Genomic DNA, 19,030 nt, shown 5'->3' on the forward strand with positions numbered 1-19,030 from the left:
GGCAGAGCGGGGGAGAGAGACAATAATCGCCGCCACCGCCGAGAGTCACTTACGGGCAGAGAAGGCTTCACTTGATCCAGCCGCCACCGCCAGGAGTCACAAAGGCATCGGACTCCGCGCCGCCGCTCCGGGGGACTACAACTCCCGGCAGGCCTCGCGGCGGTGCGTGCAGAGTGACGTGGGACGCGCCAGAGAGCGCCAACGGGCCAAATAAAGTCTGGAGAATCCCGGCAGAGCGGGGGAGAGAGACAATAATCGCCGGCACCGCCGAGAGTCACTTACGGGTAGAGAAGGCTTCACTTGATCCAGCCGCCACCGCCAGGAGTCACAAAGGCATCGGACTCCGCGCCGCCGCTCCGGAGGACTACAACTCCCGGCAGGCCTCGTGGCGGCGCGTGCAGAGTGACGTGGGACGCGCCAGAGAGCGCCAACGGGCCAAATAAAGTCCGGAGAATCCCGGCAGAGCGGGGGAGAGAGACAATAATCGCCGCCACCGCCGAGAGTCACTTACGGGCAGAGAAGGCTTCACTTGATCCAGCCGCCACCGCCAGGAGTCACAAAGGCATCGGACTCCGCGCCGCCGCTCCGGGGGACTACAACTCCCGGCAGCGCGTGCAGAGTGACGTGGGACGCGCCAGAGAGCGCCAACGGGCCAAATAAAGTCCGGAGAATCCCCGCGTCGCGGGACGCGAGCGGGACGCCCGGGGCTAAGCCCGGGCAAAGGGCGGGCCCTCTACGGCCCTCATCGGCAGGAGGAGGCTGGGCTGGGCCATAAAAGCTGCTGAAAAATCGACTAAGACGCCTTTCCAAGTAAGACTTGCTCTCTAGCTGCCTTTTTGTTTGTATTAACACTGTTCTTGTGTGGAATTCGCTAATTATGCCTAAGAAACCGGAGGAAGTTCAGTCTAACACCATTAACAATTACCTGGTGCAGACTGTTAAAAAGATAAACATGCAAAGAAGAGAGTCTCTGGGACTGAGCCAATCCCCTGATATGCGATGTTTATCTCCCTCTGCATCTATCTTGATTGATGACACTACCCTGCAAGAAGCTCACTGCGTGGATATTAGTAGCGGTCCTATTTCCCAAGGTTCTATCGACATATCTGTTAATGCTACCCCAGCACTTGAGGGATTAAACGAAGAGGCTGAGGGTAATACAGACATGGACACAGAACTTGAACTAGAAAAAACAGATTTGTGCCTCAGCGGATGAGCAGTCCCCCACAAGACACGATGCTAGGCCAAAACGACATTGTACTAAAAACCCACCAAAGCGGGTGGGGTTACGCTTAGGGGCAAAACGGAAGAGGGTTACTACCCCAAAAGCTAAGCAAGTGATTTGTGATGAGGATACACCAAAACTATCTCTTGAGGATGCTTTTTATGAAAAAATTACTGAATTCCTTGAGATAAAAATTAATACTATCATCAAACCTCTAATATCAAAAATTGATAAATTGCAAGCAGAGGTAAAGAAGTTGGGTGGACTTCATACTTTGGTTGCTGATGGGGTAGAAAATATAACTACAATAGTTACACACCTAAGTAACAACACAGGGGGAAATGTCGCTGGAGATGTTGTAACTGAAAAAGTTGGTAATCAATTGCCAGAGGAGAATTCATCATCTCATCCACCAACATTGATTGTTAACAGTGAGGGCCCTTTGTCAGTCAACATTCCCACAGATACAATCCCTCTGGTAAATACCCCCTCAGCACAAACATACTCATCAGACCCTCTACAATTCTTAGTAGAAGCTACACCTGTGGTCTTAGTCTTAGCAAATGTCCCTCCATTGGAAGAGGGAACAGTGGAAAGCCCTACTTCCCTTAGTAGTAAGGCTCTACACTGGCTGACTAGTAATACGCGGTTTGCACCACGGGGAAAGCACCATCTGGCTAGTGTTATCAAGTCAGTAACTAGGGTCCCCTGGTTGGGAAACCGACCGAAAAAATTTAAAGGGGACTGCGTAGCAGTGAGTTTCTCAACAAATGATGTCCTTCCCAATATTCTTGCTAATATATTCCCTCCCCAACGCAGACGGGGCAATGTTGTTCCCTTGACTCTAAAGTTCTTTTATGGTGAACAGCAGAATGTCACTTATCCAAGGACCCCAGCCCCAGGGTGGGACAGTAATTGGGATTCGAATTTTAGATGGGATCAGGAATCCAGGCATAACATAGCAGCTTACCATCGTCATCCAGCACAGTTTAACCCGGCTGCACAACCCCATCAACTGTTCAATCGCTATGCTCCATTATCCTTTATGGATCAAAACGATTGACTCTCCCCAAGACAAGATAATAGAGGCGAGGACCTTCAGCCGGCTCTTAGTCCATCAGTACAGAGCTCCGCAGGTATTAGGGCCTGCAGAATTATGAGCTGGAACATCGCTGGTCTTAGAGCCAAAATTAATGACAAGAATTGGCTGGACATAATTAGATCTTATGATGTTCTTGCCTTTCAAGAAACGTGGGAAACGTCAGACAGCCTGGTTCTGGACGGCTTTTCCCATTTTACTGTACCTGCAGACCCCAGTAATGCAGGAAGGGCAAAGGGGGGCTCGGCCATATATATTTCATTAGACCTTCAAGGAAAGCCAAGACACATTAAATCTAGCTCAACAAATTGCTTAGCGGTTGAACTATCCACACCAAACTCCTCTCCCATATTATTAGTTAACTTTTATAATTCCCCTGTCAGTCAAACTCTTAACGAGCATTTGGCAACATTAGAGGAATTCCTGTCTACCCACAGTGAGAACAGTACCTGTGGGTACGAGGTGATCCTCATGGGAGATTTTAACATCCATCCTTGCCATGCGGACTGCCATGTGGAACATGAGGAATTTTCCTCCTTTTCCTCTCCACCACATTTTGAACATACATCACGTGGACAGATGTTGGAATTGCTTCTAGCCACTTTTAACCTTTATGAATCATCTAGTTGTCCTATAGGCCCGAGGTTATCGACATACGTGGGCAATAATACAGGCACAATTATAGATTATATTTTTTTATCTTCTAGTTTTCTACCTGAAGTTATCATCTGTAAGGTAGAAACGACAGTTTTTAGTGATCACAATCCTGTGATTTTAGAGACTATATCTCAGGGAGTCGTGGGAAAAAGAAAGGTCGATATTCTATGTGCTACAGAATTAGTCTTAAAAGATCAGAATCGGAGACTGAAGTGGGACCAAGTGACCCCTATTGCCTTTTTGCAGGAAACTCTGGCAAAAGTAGAGGGGGAGGTTGCAATTTGTCTGGACAATAAGAATTCTGGTGCCAACATGATTGAGGCCTTTGACGCCATTTGCCGACAGGTCAACCTAGACCTGACCGTAAAGACAAAGGCAAATAGGATCAGGGGCCCCAGATGGTTCGATTCAAACTGCTCCAAGGCTCACTCTATTCTCTTAAAGGCTTTAAAAAACAAACCTACAGAAAGCACAGATAGCGTTACTGAGGAAACAATACAACCACGCTATCAGAGTGAGGAAACTCGAGATAAAAAACGAGGCCTGGAGTGAATTATTATTGCCCGAAATACAACGAGATAGTGCCAAATTCTGGGCAATCATAAATCACCCATATTTCGTGGGACAAGATAATCAGAGAGCAGATTGCATTATACCAGACGATAAATGGGTGACACACTTCAGCAACATCTATAGTTGCCCTGACACCCCCTCAGATTGCGAGACGTCATCTCCGCAACCAACAAACACAATCTCCCCCTTTACCCCAGAGGAGGTCAAGAAAGCAATTAACGACACACTCTGTAAAAAGGCACCGGGGCCCGATGGGGTCCCCGCAGATTTTTTCAAAAGTGCCCCAGAATTTAGTACCAAGATTCTTACAAATATTTTTAATGTTACTAGGGACCTCATTTTTCCCATTAGCTGGACAAAGTCTACAATAGTACCTATTTTTAAAAAAGGACAAAGGACAGACCCGGCCTGTTATAGGCCAATTTCCCTCATAGACTCAAGTGTTAAAATCTTGGGGAGAGTCCTTTTAGGAAGACTGACCCAGCTCATAGAAGGGAAGGATATTTTATCAAACGCACAATATGGCTTCAGAGCCAAAAGAGGTACCATAGACCAATGCCTAAACCTGGAACTAATTTTAAATAAATATGTGATCGCCAAGGGGGGGGTTCTCTGTACATGGCCTTTATGGACCTCTCATCAGCTTTTGACCTGGTCAACAGGGCTAAGCTGTGGAGGATCCTTTTGGCCATGGGCATTGACCCCCCTCTGGTTGAATACCTAGCTGAATTACACAGGGAGCTTAACACCTCGGTCAGAGTGACTAGGTAAGGAAGATGCACTTGTCACTTTAACTCGGAGAGGGGGGTTAGGCAAGGGTGTATCCTTGCCCCCCTCCTCTTCACTCTTTATATAAACGATTTGGAGAAAGTCATGGCTGCATCGCACATTGATATCCCGCGTGCAGGTGAGACAAAGTTACCTGTCCTCCTGTACGCGGACGATGCAGTCCTACTAGCACGCTCCGGAGTGGCACTGAATAAACTCCTCTCATCCTTTGGAGATTTCATGACCTCGTTGGACATGAAAACTAACACAGAGAAATCCCACGTGATGATCGCAGGAGTCGCAGGTAGGAAAAGAAAGACAAAAACATTTTTCTGCACAGGGAAAGAGGTTAGGAGAGTTCCATCTTTCCCATATTTAGGGGTGACCTTTGATGAAAAGGGCACTTGGGGCCCCCAGCACTCCGTTAAAAGCAACGCTGTTGCTAGAGCGGCAGCAGGGTTGCTTGGATTTGCGAAGAAATTAGGTGCCCGTCCCATGGAAAGCATTATCAAAGTCTACAAAGCAAAATGTGTGTCAGTTGCCCAGTACGGCTCTGCCATTTGGGGGTATACCAGTCACGATAAAATCCAGAAAGTAGAAAATAAATTTCTGAGATCTCTGCTTTCAGTCCCCCAATCGACTCCCACTTACGCATTACATGCAGAGCTAGGTTTGGGCTATATAACGGACACCCTAAAATTAGCCCCAGATATTGGATGGATGAAAACTTGGCTTAACCAGGAGCTCACATTAAATCATATTATTTTAAAAGATTGTTTAGCCCTGGATAGAGCCTTACACATCCCGTGGGTAAAATTTGTACAAATTCAGTTGACTCTTGCCGGACGTCCGGAGCTTTTTTCTTCTCCAGACCTGATAAGTCAGGATGATCTTAAAACAGTAAAAAATACCCTGACTGAGTTATATGTTCTGGAGAGGGAAGCTATAGAGCTAAGAAAACCCACGGTAAGGAAACATTGTATGCTGACATCTGTCCCAGGAATGGAACCATACCTTGTCCTGGTAACTAAACCATACCATCGTTTCCTTTTAACGAGATTTCGTTTTGATCTGATCCACCTTATTTTGGGTAATTATAAAACTTGTGACTGTGACCACTTTTCCACTCAGGACACGACACATTTTATCATGTTTTGTGGACATTATACCGACATCAGAAAAAAATATTTGCTTCCAATCCTGCGTAACCAAGGTTTTATTCAGGTTAAACCAGCTTTGATGTTTTTGCAACTCCTTCCTAATGTTAAAGTAGCCTTCCATGTTGCTAGTTTTTTAGTTGCAGGAGCACGGATAAATAAGAACCGTACTAGAGTTAGGCACCTTACTGAACATTGACTTCCCTTTTATCTTTTAAAATTCTGTCTTCTGGAGGGTCTCTTTTTAATACTTTTTAAATATTTCTTAATATTTTTATATGTTTCATTTGTATATTGTGATTTTAATGATTTTTAAACATTGATTATTTGCTGAATTATGTATTAACTTGTGCTCTGATGAATTTCTATGTAATTATGCTCGTTCTTTTATGATTTTTAATAATCTAATAAAGATAATTGACTGACTGACTTAAAAAATTGGCGCCCGATTACTCTCCTTAATGTTGATTTAAAAATGTTGTCAAAGCCTTTATTTTGGAAATTAAGACCTGTAATTTCCCATATTGTTAAGTCAGACCAAACTTGTGGAGTACCTGGTCGAAAAATCCATGATAATTTGTGCCTTGTAAGAGATGCTTTTGCTTTTGCTAATGATCGTGGCATTTCTCTCTGCATGTTGAATTTAGACCAGGAAAAAGCTTTCGATAAGTTGAATCAGTCTGTCCTTTTTTAAGGTTCTGCAGAAGATGAATTTTGGCCCTAATTTTGTATCTTGGGTCAAACTTCAGTATGCACACTGTTATAGCAGAGTTTTAGTCAATGGATTTCTCACTGATTCTTTCCCCATTTTATCTGGGGTGAGGCAGGAGTGCCCTTTGTCCCCTCTTTAGTTTATTTTGGCTGTTGAACCTTTTTTGGCCACTTTGAGGGCTGACAAGCTCATTATGGGACTCTCTCCCCCAGGGGGCATGGGATGTTCAATTGTTTCTTCTGCTTATATGGATGACATATCTGTTTTTTGTACAAATAATATCTCCCTTAGACAAGCCCTATTGTACTGTGAACGCTTTTATTTTGCTGCTTCATCAAAGGTTAATTTTACTAAAAGTGAATGTTTTTACATTAATTGGAAAGAACTAGTTGTAGACTGGGGACCTAAAGTTGTTCATAATCGCATTAAAATTGAAAACCTTTTCTTTGGAGAAGGTGGTAGTGACTGTAATTGGATAGAATGTATGACTAGAATGAAACAAAAAATAACATTTTGGAGCTTAAGAACACTATCTATGTCCGGGAAAATACTGGTGTCTAAAGCTGAATTACTCTCTATCCTACTTTATGAAGCTGTGGTTTTTCCCATGCCCGTGACTACATAGCCCAGGTTCAGAGATGGGTCTTTCAGTTCATTTGGGGAGGCACACATGAAAGAATAGCACGTGTTAAAATGTATTTGCCTGTCCTCCATGGTGGAAAAAATGCTCCAAACATTGTCCCACGTACATTAGCAGTCTTCATGTCCAATATGATTAAAGGGAGCGTTTGGCAAGATAAAAAAGAAAAGCAATGGTCTTTCTTCTGCTCCTTTTGGTTGAATTTTGCAGTTTGTAGAATCTGGGCAAAGATGTGTCCAACAAGTTTCCACATTCAGAATCGTGTCCTATAGTTTATTTTTTTGCCAGAAACATTTTAAAACAGTATGACTTCAGCCAGATTCCTATTGATCTGTTGTCTCCAAAATTGTTGCTTAAAGTGCTTAGTGGAGAACAGACTTTTCTCCCAGTTAGTGGTTTTTCCCCTAGTCTTTCCAAATCTATATGGGCCAATGCATCCGTTAAATAGGTCTGTAATGAGCACCGTGATTTAGCATGGAATGGTATTCATGGTTGTTTACCTCTACATCAGTTTATGTTTAAAAGGAGATGCGCTAGGTCCCCCCTTTGTGTAAGGAAAGGGTGTTTAGCCGAAGAATCTGTTAGCCATCTTTTTTGGTACTTTCAATAGCGCAAAATGTTTGGGCAATTGCGCAAGCCTGGCTTTCCGGCCTTAATGAGGATGTAATTCTGACAATTTTTTTTGTTATTTATGGCTTAATTGAAGCTGACTTGCCATGCCAAAAATTGTGGACCGTTATCAACTGTATAAAGGATGCTCTTTGGAAAGCACGTAACCTTCTCCTGTTTAAACAAGTTGATCTTCCTCCTAGTATTATCTATGCTACTGCTCGTTCTGCAATCAAAGATTATTTTTGCAGAGACATTTTAAACCTTGGCAAAGATGCTACTTATGCAGATTGGGTCTGGGACGAACATGGTTGACTGAAATGTTTTCATAGACAAAATTCTTCTTTTTCCTATGAAACATAGATAACGCTTGGTATTTTCAAGTTTGAAGTTTTTTCTTTAGATTATTTTTTTCTGCCCTACCTAGTTAAATGTCTTTGACTTCTACTTTCAGCCATATAGAATCCTTTGATGGGGACCTAAATGTACTATATTGTTACCTCTAGTCTTTTGATTATATCAAGCATATTGTGATTCTTTGTGCAGAACTAAGCACTGTGTGCAGTTTTCGCAAGGAAATATGTCGTGCCACCTGCAATATGGATTGGCTAACATGTAAATATGCTTTTTTTACTTCAATAAAGGTTTTTGAAATTTAAAAAAAAAAAAAAGGTTCTCCCAGGGTGAGGCTCATCCATTGCACTTCGGATGTGCTGACCCCTGCGATGTCCCCAAATGCGGGATACCCAACTGCATAATTTCTGGTAGTGGGGGACTGCGTTCGCGCTTTCCCCTGATCTCTGGTTTCAAGAAAGATAAAAAGGGAAAAAAATAAAAAGGAGTCTGGATCACTTTTCGCCGTCTTCTGTGGTCTGTCCAGGGTGCTGCGGCTGGATTGGAAAGGAGCGTGGGCAAGAGAGAATCGCATGCTAAGTGCTGAGCCTGGGGAATGATGGGATAGTTGAAGCCTCCCACTCTGGGGACCTATCCAGAGACAGGGCAGTAGGCCCTGGACAGGTGACATGTCTGCTCCTTTCGATCGCCCCCCCTGGGGCTGTGGCCTAGCTGCCAGCCACCTGCCTCACCCTAGCCTTCCTGGGCCCAGACTCTGGTTGAGGCCCCCAGGCTGTGGCCGGCGAGGGCTCTGCCCGGCGAGGGTTCTACTGCGTTTGGGATCGTTCGGGAAGGCGTGAGGGGGTCGGGGCGAGAACCCCTGCTCGCTTGCTGGCCGGTTTGTCCCTGGCTTTCAGCCACAAGCAGTCAACTGGGGCCTAGCCAGGCAACAGGTCACTGCCTACCCTAGAGTGGGCTTCAGTGGCAGCTCTTGAGCATCAAAAGCCCAAAATCTCTGCTTCTGGGCCCAAAATCGACCTGGCAAGCCCCCTTCTGCGAGTGCTGTAGCCCTGGCTTTCCCCCCCGTGTGAGCTGTGTGCAGCATAGTGAAAGCAGGGCCCTGATTGGCGCTGCTGGTGGGCATGGACATGCAAATTTTGCTGGCCGGCCAAGGCCTGTGGGAAGCTGCTGTGAGTAGCTGCGCGCTTTTTAAAGTGGGCACAGGGGCCTTGGCTGGGCAAACTTGCGCCCCACAAGGCCCATGCTTTGCCTCGCCAGGCCTCAGGCCTTCCCTGTGTGGATGCCACCCTCGCTCTGCGGGGAGATGCCAAGTGGGCCGCCCTCGCCCTGTCCCCTTCCAACTCATACTTACCTGGCACAGGAGACACCATGATCTCGCTGCTGCTGGCTCCTTTGGAACGTTCGCTTTTGAAGATTCTTTTCCCAGCTGACATTCCGATCCTTTCAGCTGGATGCTTCTGGAGCCTTCTCTTCTGAGGAAAGCCCGCCAAATCCAGGGAAACTCTTCTGACAGGGTTTCCAATCAGAAATGACAGCCTCTCGGGTGCGTCGCAATGCTGTAAGATTTTCACTGAATCAACCGGATATGAGAATGGATGGGCTTTTGTTCAGTAGGTCAATCCTTTAAAAAGGATTAGGATTTCGACCAGACCAAATAGATTACCTCTTCGTTTTTCCTGGAGGCAGATTTTGAAAGTGATTTTTACCACTTTCCTTCTGTTTGAGCAATGTTTGAAGCGCTTTAAAGACAATCAGTCACTGGAGCCCTTAAATAACTTCATAATGACTGCTTTAACACAACCTCAAAAACGATGGGTAAATGTTTCCATGTTTAGTGAATTTATACAAAGCGCAGACATTATCACGTGGTTAAATCAATTTTGTGTTGTGTCACATGGTGAAAGTTAGGGATGCGGATGGTGTCAAAACAGGATACTTTAAAGCCTTTGTTACTCTGAGAAGAAACCCTGCCACTGAAGAATTAATACATATCCCAAGTAGCATACGACTAGGAGGTGCCATGGGAAATGTCTTTTATGTGGGACAACCAAAAACATGGAGGAGGTGCAATGCTGAAGGGCACTTTTCCAAAGACTGCACTGAATCCTTTTGTTCGCAATGTAAGCGCGCTGGGCATGAGGCTGCCCAATTTACTACTGAAAAATCTTGCAATCTTTGTGGCTCCAATGACCACATATTTAAAAATTGTCCATCTTCCTACACCTTTAAGACCAGGGCTACTGAGAAAGAACGTACACCACATGTCCCACGCCAAAGAAGGTTTCCTAAAGATGATGATATGGATGCTGAGGAAGAGGGACTATCAGCCTGATTCATGAAAACCGGAATCTGCGATTCTCAATTAGTGAAAAACTGCGAATCGCAATTGAGAAATCGCAGAACGGAATTCATGATGTTTTGCAATAAAAAAAAAGCGATTCGTACGCGGCCGCAAAAGCCGTTTGCGATTGTTGATAATCGCAGAAAAATCGCAATATCCGGCTACATCAGTGTCGGAATTTCGATATCGCAAATAGCGATATCGCTAATTGCGAGATCGCAAAAAGCGAGATCGCAAAATCGCGAGATCGGGAAAACGGGAAGTCGCATTTCGAGCACAGTGATGACATCACAACCAGGAAGCAGCCAGTTCCCACCCCCATTCACCACAGTGAGGCAGACCTCGAGTCGGCAACTGGGAGAGCTCCTGCAATTCTGCTTGGATTTCTACTGTGATACTACAGTGCAGCAATGTCTGAGGATGCAGTTCCTGGGCCCAGCAACACCACAGGGCGGAAGAGAAAGATAAAATTCTCCGAGCAGGAGCTGGAGCACTTAATAGAAGGGGTGGTGGCCAACCACTCCAAACTGTTTGGGAAGGACTCTGGGAGGGTGCCCGAGCAGGAAAAATGCAGGATCTGGCAGGGTATAGCGTCCACGGTGAACTCTGTGGGTGTGGCCGATAGGTCACTGGACGAACTCAAAAAACGCTGGTATGACCTCTGAGGTCGTGCCAAAGAGAAGGTGGCTGAGAGGCTTGGAGAGTCCCTGGGCACTGGAGGGGGGAGGACCTACAGTCCCTCCAAACACCCCCTTGGAGGACCAAGTAGAAGACACGCTGGAGACTGAGGCGTGCATCGGAGTGACACGTCTGGACTCATCCCGCCCCACCCAAGACATCCAAAGTGGCATGCGACTGCGACCCTGTCCCCTATGAATGTCCATGACCATATAGCCTCCCATAATAATGTTCCATAGTCATGCCATCGTTGCACATCAGGTAATGCCCTGAAGCATTGTGGGACATGTAGTGTGGCCACAATGTAGAAGTACCACAATGCAGCCAGACAGGTTCCAAGGTACGCAAAGCCATAGCCAGTCAGGGAATGTCACCCAGCATGCATGGAGCAACTGCACGTGTGACAGATACATGCAACTAATGAACGTCCACTTCCCCTCACAGGTGGCGCAGACAGCAGCAACAGCGAGAGGCTGCAAATAGATGAGGAAGCACAGGATGAGGAGGAGGTGCCGCCACATACACAGCCACCAGCCCCTGCCGCAGCAACAACTCCTGCAGCCAGGTCCACCACCAGTGTGCCTCCTGCGTCTGGCGCAGCAACTACTCCCGCAGCCAGGCCCACTACTAGTGTGCCCCCTGCCTCTGCCGCTGCAACTACTCCCGCAGCCAGGCTGTTATATATTTGAGATTACTCGGTTTCTCCTTGGTTCTCTCGTGCTTGCAAGCACGAGAGATCTTTACAGTTATTCTAGAATCTTGTCCTTCAGTCGTGAGGATTCCTCGAACGTCACACTGGACGTTGGCTTCCCTCACGACTGGACGGCTCTGGTAGTGGGTGTTTTACCTTGAACTTAAAACCAGAAATAAACATAGATTGAACCTACGCAAGTCTCTGTGATCATCACTTAACACAGGCCCACAACTAGTGTGCCCCCAGCCTCTGCCGCAGCAACTACTGCCGCAGCCAGGCCCACTACCAGTGTGCCTCCAGCCCCTGCCGCATCAGCAACGCCTACCGTGACACCACCAGCAGCTGGTGCTTCAACATCAGGGCCACCCACTGTGTCAGGCCAGCAGAGCAGGCGTGGCAGGTCTCGCCTGCAGACCAATGCACCTATCAGCAGGAGGGGGAATGGACAGCGGCTGGCGAGAATGAGCGTGGAACGACGCATGGTCCGTATACTTCAGCTGCAGGCACGCCGGCAAGGTGCCATACAGCTGCAGCTGTACAACATTGGGCGCAATGTGGCCGGAGTGGGGGACCGGATGGACCGCATGACAGCAGCCATGGCAGGTGTGGGGGAGGGAATGGCCCGCATGACTGCAGCCATGGAGGCCAACACTGCTGCAATTACATCGCAGCGCAACGCAGCACGCCGCCGCCACCGTCAGCTATTGACCCGGCTGACGGCCTACACCAGGTCCAATTATGTAATAGGCAATGTCACCCAAGTTATCGCGGCGGTCCCTTGCGCAGCAGCAGCAGCTCATCCAGTGCTGCAAGGATGTGGCCAGGGTCCTTGAGCACCTGACCACTGCCGTGACAGCACTACACCCTGCTCTACCTGCCACTGTTGGGGGTGATGATGCCAGTGAGGGGACATAGAGTGTGAGCAGCCACTCTGCCTCACACGTAGGGGCACTCAGACGCAGCACCAGGCCCCCTGCAGGTACACGTGCCTTGGATGAGGATGAGCCGCAGAGGCGCTTGGGTGGTACGCGCAGGAGGCGCACATGACTTCATAGGACTATTACAGGCACAGGCTGAGTATAATCCTGCCTTGTCCTTTCACACAGCAGTATGCTGAAATACTGTTAGCAATGTCAACATTTAAACTGGTACCATTATTGTGAATGAAACAATAATATTTAATTTTGCAGCACACATTGGGGTGGTGTCATTATTACATTTTGCATGCATTTGTGATTTGTGGGGTGAGGGTAGAGGGTGCACTAGAAACTGTTCAGTGTGATGTGGTTGCGACGTCTGTGGCCTTCAGCTGGGTTCTCCCCGCGTGCATGGCGCGCATGTGCAGGTGGCCGGCCGTCCCCTTCCGATTCACTGCCAGAGATGTCGACAGGTATCCGGCGCTTGGTAGCAATGTTGTGTAGGATAGCACACACAGCCACAATGCGGCAGCACACTTCAGGACTGTAGTACATGGCCCCACCTGTCTTGTGAAGTATGCGGAATCTGCTTTTCAGTAGGCCAAAAGTTCTCTCTATGCAATTCCTTGTGCGTATGTGTGATACGTTGTAACGCCGTTGCTGTGGTGTAGCAGGGTTGAGGTATGGGGTGAGGAGGTATTCACGCAGGGCGTACCCCCTGTCACCTGAATGAGAAGAGCAGAGGGTGAGTGCCTGTGCAGCGCAGCTAGTCATTCGCAATGTGACATTGTGGGCAAAGTGTACTTACCAAGTAGGTGTCCTTTCCCGAAGTCTCCCCTGACCAGTCGTGTGTGGAGGCCGCTGTGCCGGAATATGAATGAGTCATGTGTACTTCCTAGGTACTGTGCCACTATGTCCGTGATGTATGTCTTTGCATTGCAGACCATCTGCGATTGCGGTACATGTACTCCGTTGCAGCAGGTGGGCAAATGTGGACGTGGGTACAGTCAATGCATCCTATCACGTGTGGGAAACGGGCAACATTGTAGAATTGTAGCTTGGTCTCATCCAATTCCTGTTGGCTGGTGGGAAATTTGATGTGGTGGTGTAGCTGGGTCAGCATTGCGTCAAGGAAACTACGTAGGCAGCGGGACATGGTGGGCTGGGATATCCCCCCCAGCTACCGCAACTATCCCCTGGAAGCTCCCAGAGGCCAGGAGGTGCAGGCTACACAATACCTGGACATGTGTTGGGACGGCATTGGTCAGCCTTGTTGGGTGCTGCATCAGGGGGTCAAGGTCCTGTATTAGCTTGATGATCATAGCCCCATTCAGCCGGTACTTTGCGTATATTTGCTCTCTGGTCTGGCCCAGCAGGGTGACCCGCTGGCGGAATATCCTCTCCTGGATTCTGCGTCTCCTTGCTGCTCACTGTAGCCTTCGCCGCCTGACCACCATGTACATTCCTGGCATTGTGAGACTCCTTCTGCTGATGCTGCTTCCCCTTAAGTGTGTTTGGTCAGGCCTGCACCAGTTACTGATTGGCCAACGGTTTTTCAAAAAAAAAAATTCCTATGGGTTTGATGGTTACCACCTACTTTGGGTTGTCCTTAAATTGCGCCTCGCAAAATGCGATTTTTGGCTTTTTTGCTATTAGCGATTTTTCATGAATACTGATTGCGAGTAATGTGCGATTTTGCAATTATTTTTGCAGAATCCGTGCTTTCTCGCTATTTCCGAATCGCAATTGGTATCCTGCCGGCATTCTGCGATTATTTTTGCGATTTCGCAAATCTGTGTTTGCGAATTCGCATATTTAATGGTGAATTTCGATTATGGGAATTGCGCCCGCGATAGCATTTCCGAAGCTATTGCGGGCACAATTTCGCTTCATGAATCAGGCTGTATGGCGCTTGGGTTTGGAGGAACGTATCAACTTCACTACAGGCGACTCCTCACTGCATAAAAAGTCTGATCTAAAGGGGCACTTGATTAATCCTGGCGAAGTAACCTTTCCGGAAGGGAAGGAGGAAGTAGTAACCAGTGATCCTTTTTTAGTGCCAGACCCTGTTTCTAATGCTCACGTTTCTCAGGAGCCCCTGGTCAAACCTGTCTTCACTACTCTAAATGATGTTTCACTTGTTCAGAACTAACAGTTACCTTCTTCTGCCAAAGACTCTAATCTTATGCAAACAGTTTTAGAGTCTGTCCTCAAATCTGAAAATATGATAAACATTGCAGCTCCTTCTTTACCGGTTTGCTCTACGCCAAACACTGTCATCTCATTGGCGCAGTCTGACATGCAAGACGCAATTTCACTGAAGGATGCTCTTGCGGGTGAAAGGCTTTCCCCAGATGAATCACTTTCCAAACCTGACAAACAACCATTGTTACAGAAACAGTCACTCTGCAGTTCCCCAGTGCTGCAAAAAAGCTCTATGGCTAATTTACCTAAGGAACAGCGTGTTCAGTGCAATAAGCTTGTTTCTATTCCTGAGTCCCCCGCTCATACCTCGCATCCTTGTGGGGATTCCGAGTTGCCTAACGCAGCGATGCTCTTCCAACACATGCTGATATTTCATTTGCTTCTCCTGATCTTTTTCCTCCATGCAGTCAAGGTAATACAGCAAATACGGAGACGTCATCTTCTTTCAGTTTGGATTCCATTTCTGGATGTAAGGGGCAGCCTTCACTTTCCCTTTGTGACCCCCCTTGTTAAGATTGACAATGCTTGTAAGGCGGTAGAGCTTTCTGCCTCCTCTTTCTCTGATTCCGTTGTGGCAGATATGATGATACAGTGGAACAAAGAGGATGACATACATGCTGAAGAGATTGTGGTGGCCATGGACTTCTCTACATCTCTCAAAAGGAAAGACACAGAATATGAAGATGAAGTAGTCTCTGGAGTAGAAAGCAACGACTCTAAAGATTTTACAGCTCTAGATGGTTTGGATCAAGGTAAACTTCAACCGGAAATGGACAACTCTTTTACACAAGTAAAGAAAAAGAAAATTAAAAAGAAAAGAATATGGACTCTCGAATCACCTGACAATGTATATTGGCCTTTATTTTCTTCTGATGCTCTTCTTAGGCAGCATCAATGTTCGATGTTTGGGTGACGCCGTTAAATGCTCTTCTATTTTTGATTTCCTAAAACATCAAAATCTGGATATCATCTTTCTTCAAGAATGTGCCATACCTGATGGTACTAAGGATAACATTTTGAAAGAGAGATGGGAGTGTGGCCTCTCCATCTGGTCTGGCTGCGATCTTGATAGGAATGCTGGAGTGGGTATTCTTTTTCGAAGATCTTCCTCTTTCACCATCCCGAAGATAGATCATGTCATCAAAGGTAGGGTTCTATGCGTTGATGGAGAACTGAATGGACATAATATCGCCTTTTAAATGTTTATTGTCCTCCCTCCTTGAGTGATAGAGATGGCATTCTTAATCTATTACCACAGTTTCTGTTATGTGATAAAAATGTGATTTTGGCTGGTGATTTCAGTTGTTTACTAAATACAAAAGATAGAATGTCCCTCTCTACTGTGCGTTTAGATTGTAGTTCTAGAACGCTTTTAAATTTGATTTCGGACTTTCACTTACATCCCAATGACCCTGGCTTTACTTGGGTTAGTCCAAACTCCTCAACTAAATCCCGTATTGATTTTATTTTTACCAGCCCATCTGAGAAAATCCTTTCTGCAGATATCATACCTGTTTTTTTCTCTGACCATAATCTAATTAAAATAGGCCTTGCTCTGACATATATGCCCCATCGTGGCAAAGGCCTGTGGAAGTTGAATATTAAGCTTCTGCAAGATAATTCGATATGCCAAACCTTCAGACAACCCTTCAAGGAGTGGCAGTTGCTTAAAATATTATTCCCTTCAGTATGTGAATGGTGGGAGGATGTTAAAGTCCGTACTAAATCCTTTTTCATCTGTGAGGGTGTCAAAATGGCCAGACTGCAACGAAAGAACTTACATTATTTCTAATCAAAGTTGCAGAATTTCTCTCGACTTTTAGATTTATGTTTCCCTGTCCAGTCTGAATTTCTGTTATGCAAACAAAAACTTTCCTCTTTGTACTCTGTTTTCACAAGAGGATTAATTCTTCGCAGTAGAGCTCAATATGTTGAAGAGAATGAAAAATGTTCACGTTTCTTTTTTCAGAAAGCCAAAGAAGGTGGTAAAATGATAGACACTCTTGTGGATTCTGAAGGCATAAAACACACTACTAAGGATGCTCTGAGCAAATGTGTATTTAATTTCTATAATGATATGTATGCTATTAATGCTTCTGATGAGGCAACTGCCAATTTTTTCCTCCAACATTTACAGCTTTTCCTTTCCAACGATGATAAAGAGATGACAGAGTCTGATATCCTCTTAGAGGATATAGATAAGGCTGTCCGTGGTCTACCTAAAGGGAGAGCCCCTAGCTCTGACGGTTTACCCGTTGAGTTTTATATCACTTTTTGGGATATTATTGGACCCGACCTACTTAATGTATTCTCTCATTCACTCACGGCTTGCTCCCTCACTAACTCTTTGAGGGAAGGTTGTATTAAGCTACTTTTTAAAAAGAAAAGTGATAGACATGACTTAAAAAATTGGCGCCAGATTACTCTCCTTAATGTTGATTTAAAAATGTTGTCAAAGTCTTTATTTTGGAAATTAAGACCTGTAATTTCCCATATTGTTAAGTCAGACCAAACTTGTGGAGTACCTGGTCGAAAAATCCATGATAATTTGTGCCTTGTAAGAGATGCTTTTGCTTTTGCTAATGATCGTGGCATTTCTCTCTGCATGTTGAATTTAGAACAGGAAAAAGCTTTCGATAAGTTGAATCACTCTTTCCTTTTTAAGGTTCTGCAGAAGATGAATTTTGGCCCTAATTTTGTATCTTGGGTCAAACTTCAGTATGCAAACTGTTATAGCAGAGTTTTAATCAATGGATTTCTCACCGATTCTTTCCCCATTTTATCTGGGATGAGGCAGGGGTGCCCTTTGTCCCCTCTTTAGTTTATTTTGGCTGTTGAACCTTTTTTGGCCACTTTGAGGGCTGACAAGCTCATTAAGGGACTCTCTCCCCCAGGGGGCATGGGATGTTCAATTGTTACTTCTGCTTATATGGATGACATATCTGTTTTTTGTACAAATAATATTTCCCTTAGACAAGTCCTATGGTACTGTGAACGCTTTTATTTTGCTGCTTCATCAAAGGTTAATTTTAATAAAAGTGAATGTTTTTACATTAATTGGAAAGAACCAGTTGTAGACTGGGGACCTAAAGTTGTTCATAATCGCATTAAAATTCTAAGCCGTTTCTTTGGAGAGGGTGGTAGTGACTGTAATTGGATAGAATGTATGAATAGAATTAAACAAAAAATTGCATTTTGGAGCTTAAGAACACTATCTATGTCTGGGAAAATACTGGTGTCTAAAGCCGAATTACTCTCTATCCTACTTTATGTAGCTGTGGTTTTTCCCATGCCCCGTGACTACATAGCCCAGGTTCAGAGATGGGTCTTTCAGTTCATTTGGGGAGGCACACATGAAAGAATAGCACGTGTTAAAATGTATTTGCCTGTCCTCCATGGTGGAAAAAATGCTCCAAACATTGGACACGTACCTTAGCAGTCTTCATGTCCAATATGATTAAAGGGAGCGTTTGGCAAGATAAAAAAGAAAAGCAATGGTCTTTCTTCTGCTCCTTTTGGTTGAATTTTGCAGTTTGTAGAATCTGGGGCAAAGATGTGTCCAACAAGTTTCCACATTCAGAATCGTGTCCTCCAGTTTATTTTTTTGCCAGAAACATTTTAAAACAATATGACTTCAGCCAGATTCCTATTGATCTGTTGTCTTCAAAATTGTTGCTTAAAGTGCTTAGTGGATAACAGACTTTTCTCCCAGTTAGTGGTTTTTCCCCTAGTCTTTCCAAATCTATATGGGCCAATGCATCCGTTAAATAGGTCTGTAATGAGCACCGTGATTTAGCATGGAATGGTATTCATGGTTGTTTACCTCTACATCAGTTTATGTTTAAAAGGAGATGCGCTAGGTCCCCCCTTTGTGTAAGGAAAGGGTGTTTAGCCGAAGAATCTGTTAGCCATCTTTTTTGGTACTTTCAATAGCGCAAAATGTTTGGGCAATTGCGCAAGCCTGGCTTTCCGGACTTAATGAGGCTGTAATTCTGACAATTTTTTTTGTTATTTATGGCTTAATTGAAGCTGACTTGCCATGCCAAAAATTGTGGACAGTTATCAACTGTATAAAGGATGCTCTTTGGAAAGCACGTAACCTTCTCCTGTTTAAACAAGTTGATCTTCCTCCTAGTATTATCTATGCTACTGCTCGTTCTGCAATCAAATATTATTTTTGCAGAGACATTTTAAACCTTGGCAACGATGCTACTTATGCAGATTGGGTCTGGGACGAACATGGTTGACTGAAATGTTTTCATAGACAAAATTCTTCTTTTTCCTATGAAACATAGATAACGCTTGGTATTTTCAAGTTTGAAGTTTTTTCTTTAGATTATTTTTTTCTGCCCTACCTAGTTAAATGTCTTTGACTTCTACTTTCAGCCATATAGAATCCTT

General features: G+C 45.3%; 1 non-coding gene across 1 annotated transcript; it reads left to right on the forward strand.

Moving 5' to 3' along the window:
- The first annotated feature begins 8,070 nt into the window (after window positions 1-8,070).
- On the forward strand, window positions 8,071-8,236 carry LOC147726578 (U1 spliceosomal RNA). The gene has a single exon (XR_015309769.1). It is a non-coding gene; the product is annotated as a U1 spliceosomal RNA (small nuclear RNA).
- Window positions 8,237-19,030: the final 10,794 nt, after the last annotated feature.

The sequence above is a fragment of the Lissotriton vulgaris genome, chromosome 3_1 (assembly GCF_964263255.1).
Source record: "Lissotriton vulgaris chromosome 3_1, aLisVul1.2, whole genome shotgun sequence".
NCBI lineage: Eukaryota > Metazoa > Chordata > Amphibia > Caudata > Salamandridae > Lissotriton > Lissotriton vulgaris.